Source organism: Coturnix japonica, unplaced genomic scaffold (assembly GCF_054131305.1).
Source record: "Coturnix japonica strain WE unplaced genomic scaffold, WE-NBRP24 Scf041, whole genome shotgun sequence".
Lineage (NCBI taxonomy): Eukaryota > Metazoa > Chordata > Aves > Galliformes > Phasianidae > Coturnix > Coturnix japonica.
The window spans coordinates 1,647,047-1,654,567 of record NW_028188944.1 but is presented as its reverse complement, the minus strand read 5'-3'; positions in this window follow the sequence as shown (position 1 = coordinate 1,654,567).

The following is a 7,521-nucleotide window of genomic DNA, read 5'->3' as shown; positions in this document are numbered from 1 at the left end:
TGTGTGGGACGGAGGGAGGGTCCATGAGTCCCTGGCCCACCTGACTGAGTATTTCCATGGTCTTAGCAAAGACATACTTACAACTTGAAAATGACAGCTGCGTTCATGGTGGCATGGCCACTGCTGATGGCCTTGAACTGTCTGAACATAACTGAAGAGGCTCAGGCTGATGCAAATCAGCTATTGAATGACAGTGTTGAAAAACTGGAAAGACAGGTGGCAGTTTTGATGGGAAAAAAACCTAATTCAATCATTCTCCTATGGAAGATCAGTAACAACTCTCTGGAGGACCATGGGGACCCTGTACAGGGAATCTGTATAAAATGGACTCTGTAAATGAAGGCACTAAAAGATCAGATTTTGAGGTTCCATTTGGACTAGATCTATTTGAGATCTGACTGATTGTAACCCAAAAATGAAAAAAAAATGCAGGATAGGCTGGTGGGAGTGCTCTGACCAGTGTCCAACCCCCCAAACCCTGCTGCCCATTATACAGCAGCTGAACTGATGGATATAGTACAGTGGTTTAGACAGAAACCAAGAGAGCATGCCAGCATAGCTGCTCTGGTTATGGGACATGGAGGCAGAAAGCACTGTGGTGAACGGACTAGAAATTTCAAAACTGACATCCATTACTACTCACCCTGCCCTCAGTCAAAGACTGTATGCTCTGTCCAACATAATGAGGATAGCCATTTGATCAGTGAATGATTTATGGCTGTGTGTCATATAACATGGCCGAATAAGAATGACATACCATTAAATATCAGCCTGTGGTCCTCTATGGAGGACTAACAAAATTATATTAGAGAATTAGGCATGAAAGAGGCAATCTATGAAGATGATTTTGAGAGCCCAGTCAATAAATTTTTCATCAGGAACGAGGGATCTCATCCTACAGCCATCACCTTTACATCAGGATGGGTCTATGTTATCCATACTGAACCCCCCAGTGGCCCTCAGGTGCTGTAATACAACAGGCTGCCCAATTGATGGGGAGACAAGAGTGCCTATGGCCAGATGCAGGCTCTGAATGGTGGTGAAAAGGTCAGAGAACCATCTGCTGCCATGACTTAGGCGTCCAGCCCCTAAGGTAATCCAGTCTGGACCCATTAGGGTCCTGAGACAACAAATGTTTAAAGACCAGATTAGAGCAGGAGTTCAGTTTAAAAAGATCGATGGACAGCATAATCAGGAAAAAATAACTGTTAAACAGGCCCAAGCACTGAGTATTTTCAGTCCAACCTTTTCAGCCAAACTAGATGTGAATGTAACTCAAGAAGGGTCTGGATGGGGGCTCTGGCAGAGCCAGAGTTCTTTGTGAACCCCTATGAGGTTTTGGTCACAGGTTTGGCATGGAGCAGAATAAAGATACATCACAGTTGAAAAGCATTTATTGGCTACCTATTCTACACTACAGGTGGTAGAACCAGTAACTCAGATTTCAGAGGTTATCGTTAAACAACAAGGCCAGTCCAGGGGTGGGTAAAAGATCTAACACACATCTCTATGATGGGGGTGGCCCAATCACAAGCAGTGGTGCGCTCAGTTGTTCTGCTTGCCTGCTCCTCAAGGAGTTAGGAGAAATCTGTGCCTGTTGCGTGTTCGAGTGCATGCGCAATGCCATGTGGAGGGCTTATCGCAATAAAGATTGGCGGATTTGCTGCGTAGACCGGTCAGAACTCAGATCTGCGTTGTGCTTCCTGCGGCACCAAACGCCCACCAGTGGCAGTTCCGTGTATTGGCCAGCAGGTGGCAGCAGAGACCACGGAAAGAACGTCTGCGGGACAGACCCTGGGGATCCGTTCTCTTTTGATTATAGGGGAAGAACACAAAGATGGAAGAGGAGGGAAGGGGGGGAAAAAAAAAAAGAAAAAAAGAAAAAAACAAACCACAGCAAACAAATAAAAACTTCTCCACACGTAGCAAACGTGAATCTCTGTCAATAAATAAATGAGTAATTGAATTGATTTCTGTTTCCCCTCTCCCCCGCTCCCCCCAACTTCCGAGATGAAAAAACACCTGGTATCAATTGGACAGATGCACACAGTGAAGCCAGGGATGGTCTGAAACGCAAAGCAGCTGAGCAGCTTTTAGAAGAAAACAGAGTAGTAACAACTTCTGTACCTACATTCACCACTCTGAGATCCTGTCTGGGTCACCCAAGGCTTGTAAATAACCACTGGGTCGGTTCTGATGTCGAGTGATTTGTTGTCAGTTCTCTCATGGTTCTCCGGTCAGTTCTCCGGTGCCAGGATCTGCCACAGGGCATTCTGACCACGGGCATCATGTTTCTACGCTGCCGCCTGCATTTAACAGGCAATGGGACTGCCCAGCATGTGCAAGGCAGCACCTCTTTCACACCACCAGAATGTTTAAGGCTGTTGGGACTGTTGTTAGCGTCCCATTAACACTGAGGCTAGAGATACCCTTAGGATTGACATTACTATTAGCATTACTTTGATGGTGCCCTATCTGGGTCATTTCCAGGGGATGTCTGGAGTAAGGCACAGTGTCAGGAGAAAAAGAACAGACTCTGTTACTTTATAAAAGTGATAATAGAGACAGTTCATTGGAAAAAATACAACTCTTAAATAATACAAAGCATGCTTCTGATTGGATGCAGGCATCATCTGGGCTCTGATTAATATTACTTTTAAGGTAAAGATTATTGTTACCTTAATGATTGTGTTTTGGATTATGATCAGGGTTAAGGTTCCTTTTGCTACAAACTTCTAGCATCATTTTTGTTGTTACATTTGGAGTTAGGGACAATTTTAGAATCAGGGTAAGGGTTAGGATTAGAGTTACATTGCGGGTTATTGCTGTTATCTTTACAGCTCCTGTGAGGGTTGGGGTCTGGGTCAGGTGTTTAAAAAATGAAATGAAAAAAGAATTAAAAAAATATATTGAAAGCTTCAGATTTCCTTAATCTTTGTGGAAATCATATAATGTGCAACTCAGATCTACCTCTTCGTGCAGTGACTGCCTGTAAATTTGCTAGAGCCTAATATAATATGGCCTTGTGCTTTCCGCTAACTCACCTTCATTTCATTTTCATTAAATTTGCTTGGTAGTCAGATTTTGGTGTGTGGATATTTTAAAACAATCTAACCAACATTGGGTAAAAATTAAAAATAATTTAAAAAAATCACGACAGCATCAATTGTATCAATTTTTATAGATAAGATAAAGAAGAGCAGTTTTCTTTAGTTTTCTGTGCCTCTTTACTTTCTTACCCTCTCCCCTTGTGTGAGAAACTCTCAAAGTCAAAGATTTCTAGTTAGGCAAAGATGACAGCGATAGCAGCAGTGCTTATTCATTATTGCAATACTGCGCGCACATCCCCTATTGGCCAGGGAGAAATTGCACACCAGTCAGTGAAATCAATTCTCTTCTATGCCCTAAACCCAATGCAGGTAATGCTCTCATGGCTCTCATTGGTTGAGCATCTCAGGCTCACAGACTCCTCAAGACTGTTGCTGGGCTGCTCCTGATGTGTGCCAGTGCTTATAAACTGTGTGGGAAATCCCTGAGATAGACAGCCCCTTCCTGGGCATCAGCTGAGGGCCAGAGAGGGGATAGCACCGGCTGTCTGGTGAATTCACATGCAGCTGCAAGTGCAGCACAGGGCCTTCAGCAAAGCCATGCCCATGGTGTGATTGTGCTGCTACGTCACCTCCAAGATCCACGATAGGTCTAATGTTTGTGTGCCACCTTCTGCACACTGATACCATAGACGAGCTATCCAGTCCGGCTATGTCCAGTGATGCTTTCCAGTGTAGATGTTTACTCCTGTATTTTTGCACTAATGCAAACACCAACACACAAGAAGCTAGAAATCTTGGTAGAGCTGCAGTCCTGAGCTCCTGTTTGGGACACAGTTGAATGGCTTCCACAACTGCACTGTAGCACAAAGGGGACACAGAGACTTCAGGATGGATGGGCGAGAAGACAAGGAAGGGTGAATGCCCTCTGTGAGAGTGCACTGAGCTCTGCCTGGGGATGGCAGAGCAGCCAGGTCAGAGCTAATGGAAATGGCCAACAGAGGAGACCAACAGTGTCTGTACCTGTCTTCCCTGATCAGGGAGAGCAAGTGGAAGGTGCCCTCTGCAGACAGATGGGAGTCTCATGTTGTCTGGCCATTGTCCCCTTTGGGAGCCTTTTTCACTCCAGTATGTGCTGCAGGGACAGAACAGCAGGGCATGTGCCATCCAGCAGATCCATGGAGAGCACAGATGGCAGCTTCTTGACCAAGCCATGGAGGAACCAAAGAGGAGAGGTGCTCTGCTGGATCTCATACTCTCCAGCATGGAAGGTCTGGTGGGAATTGTGAGGGTGAAAGGGGCATCAGGCCACGTGCAAAAGACAAATGGTTCTCTTTTTATTTATTTTTATTTATTTATTTATTTATTTATTTATTTATTTATTTTGAGGCTGTAAGCTTAAAAGATGAACATATATGTCAATAAAACTGAAACAAATAATTGAAGACAAAGATAGAAATCAATGAAAATGTGTTAACCCTTTTCAACATGAGAAATTCTCATGAGTCTTGTTCCATTTTTAGTTGTAAATATGAGTCTTTGTAGGGATTTTGTGTCTTTTTTTTTTTTTTTTTTTTTTTTTTCCTTTAATTCAGATTCTTTCAGGTACAGAGACACAGACAGCGATGCCAGTGCCATCATTGCCCTGTGACTAAATCCCGGCGCCCACCGCTGCTCTTCCCTGCTGCCTATTTGATCCCTCATCCTCCAGGTGTCTCCAGCTCTCCTAAATAAATGGTTGTGGTTAAAGGCATGTTTTCAGCAGGCCATTTAGACACATGCTCCTGCCACAGCCTGCCAGATTTCCCCATCCCTTTCTTATTGTTCAGTCAGATACCTCCCAATTATCTGTCTGATTTGTGACTTTTAGGGGGATGACTAAAATTTGCTCCATCTTGCCAAAGACTGATGGACTGTGTTGTCAACTCCTTCACTGTGATTCTATCTATCCCTTCCTATCTTTTCTTTTTCTCTTACTTTTTCTTTTTCTATGTCGTTTCCTTCTCCTTTTCCTTTTCCTTTTCCTTTTCCTTTTCCTTTTCCTTTTCCTTTTCCTTTTCCTTTTCCTTTTCCTTTTCCTTTTCCTTTTCCTTTTCCTTTTCCTTTTCCTTTTCCTTTTCCTTTTCCTTTTCCTTATCCTTTTTCTTTTCCTTTTCCTTATCCTTTTCTTTTTCCTTTTTCTTTTCCTTTTCTTTTTCCTTTTCCCTTTCCATATCCTTTTTTTTTCCTTTTTCTATTTCTATTTCTTTTTTTTTCTCTTTCTCTCTTTCATTTTTTCATGCTTTAAAGAAAGCATGAATTCTGAAAGATGTTCATTAATGTCAGTAAAAGTGAAAAAAAGAGTTGAAGACAAAGATAGAAATCAAGAAGAAAGTGTTAACCCGTCTCAGTGTGTGAAATACACACGAGTCCTGTTCAATTCTAAGTTGATACCTCCCAACTCCCTGGCTGATCTATCCCAGAGAGATTACTGAAATTTGCTCCATTCCTCCAAAGTCTGTTGACAAATCCTTCACCGTGATTCTATCTGTCCCATCCTATCTGTTTCTAACTCATTTCTTGTGCAAATATTCCCTATGAAAAATAAACCTCAATAGAAGCTGCTTGGACATGGCATGCAGTTGATCACTGTGTTTTACTGTTCATTCAATTGCATCACCTTTCCTTCTGTTTGTTGGCCATAAATAAAGAGAATTCTTTCTTTTTCTGTGTGCAGCTGGTTCTCTGTGGAAAGCCAGTGGGAGCTGGTACAAAGGAGGTTTAACACTGAGCTGGTGACGGTAGAGGAGAAGAGTGATGTGAGGAAAAGTGATGCAAGTCCCATGGGGCCAGTGTGAGTAGGAGTGGAATGGGGAGGTTGAGGAGGAACTTTGTCTACACAGTAACAGTACAGAACTCATTGGGACATCCTGGATTGACATCAGTTGCAAAGTGCTTCTTTAACTTCTTATATAAACCCAAATATAAATAAATAGACAATAAATGCATTTTGGATTCTTGCTCTTTAAGCTCTCTCCATTTTGTTGAGTAAGTTCTGAAAACGTGAATAAGGTAACAGGAAGGCACAAGTCACTGGTGGCTCTTTAAGTTATAATGGGCCCCAGGGCACATTTGATGCTGAGTCCATCAACCTCCAGTGTAGAGAGAAGTTTGCACAGAGTGCTCATCAAGACAAAGTCATAAGTAACAGTGAAGTTTCTTGGAGTATTAATGGGCCCACTCAGGAACATTAACAAGAAAGCTTACCAAGGGACTTGTTAGAGCAGATAATTGGAAGCCAAGACTACAGGCAGGCAAACGAACTGGCATGGTGGCTGTGATGCTGAGAAACCCCTCCTTTGTTTTATGAAGCAGAAAGGCCAAGCCCTGATCCCCAGACCCTTGGCAGGGAGGACCTCATGCTGACTAAGGATCCTTACTGGAACAGTGAGTTGGAAGCCTGTATGATGTTTAATGAAAGACATGGGGACAGAAGATCCCAGGCTGTGCATGGGGTGCAAGGACAGTGTGAAGATCATCTCCCATATGTGCCCTGTGTCTCGTTGCAGGATGTGGGATGTGAGAAGGGCCTAGTGTGAACAAGCAGTCAATCCCAATGAAACTCTGAACTTCAGATCTCTCAGTTCCAGTGCCCTCCTGTGCACACTCTCCCATAGTTTAATGCATTTTATCTTCTGTGGTGCCCAGAAGTGCACCCAGTGCTCCAGGTGAGGCTGTAGCAATGCAGAGCAGACAGGGATGACCCTTTCCCTCACCCAGAAGGCAATAAAGTGCTTGATGCACTCCAAGGGACCGTTGGCCTTCCTGTCAACTGTCATGACCCTTAACGTACTTAGATGCAATTGAAATGAGAGCCAAGAGCATACTAATATGTCATCATTGAAAGAACGTAGGTGTGCCATAGCTTTGAAATGCCTTGAACTCCAGAGTATGCCAGAGATGGAGCAGAGCAGAAGATTTGCCTCTTCTGTGGTGATCTCATCCATTTCGTAAGCAGAATAACACTACATGCTACATCGGGACAGTGTCTCTGCTCTGCTCTGCTCTACTCTGCTCTGCTCTGCTTGCAGGGGATTGGAGTGGGGGGTTGCTCTTATGTCAGTGCAGATAAACTCACTTTCTCTTTAATCCTTTTTCCTCTATAAAAGATTCCACTATTTGTACTCAAAGACACACTTCCACGTTCCCTCAACTACACTTCCATATGCCATTAACAGTTACGCTTTCTTATACCATCAAAACAGTCTGTCAAACAATACAGTGCTTCAGTTCCCACAAACAGCCTTAATACCATATATCTTTCCATTAAGAGTTTGTATTCTTCAGTGATAAACACCTTGCCACAGAACCAGCACTGATTGCCCCCCCTCACTCTCACACTTCCTCACAGGTAGAACATAGTATTACATAAATAGGTTGACACTCATTAAATAGGATAATAAAAAAGGCTTTTGAAATTATGTTAAGAATAAAA